Here is a 526-nt window from a genome sequence, read left to right as displayed (position 1 = left end):
ATATATATATATATATATATATATATATATATATATATATATATACGCATACATACGCACAAACACACACACACACGTTTCCTTCTACTAAATCCACTCAAAAATGTTTTGGTCTGCCCAGGGCTACAGTAGACGACACTCTCTCGTGGTGCAAAGTAGTCTGACTGAACCCGGAAGCATGTGTTTTGGAAACAAACTTCTATCTACACAGCTACGCCTGAATGTAAATTTCAAATTAAGTTTACTACTACTACTACTACTACTACTTACAACATCTTTTACACCACTAATGGTTTGTGAACGATAGTAATATTTTGGTAAAGCAATTCTCTCAATATTCGAGGTGGTATCAAAACGTTCCCACACTAGTTGTGTAGCGCGCCAAAACATGGCTGCACACGGTTGCAAGCGCAGTGAGAGCTAACAGTGACCTTCATAAGGTAATGTGCTGAATGACATCGCTGTGTCTATTTCAAAAGTTATGAACTTTTTGTATTGTGATCACATGTACGCTGTAGTCTGCGAT

This window comes from Octopus bimaculoides, chromosome 7, assembly GCF_001194135.2.
Source record: "Octopus bimaculoides isolate UCB-OBI-ISO-001 chromosome 7, ASM119413v2, whole genome shotgun sequence".
Taxonomy (NCBI): Eukaryota; Metazoa; Mollusca; class Cephalopoda; order Octopoda; family Octopodidae; genus Octopus; species Octopus bimaculoides.
The sequence above is the reverse complement of the archived record's forward strand: the minus strand, read 5'-3'. Positions refer to the sequence as shown.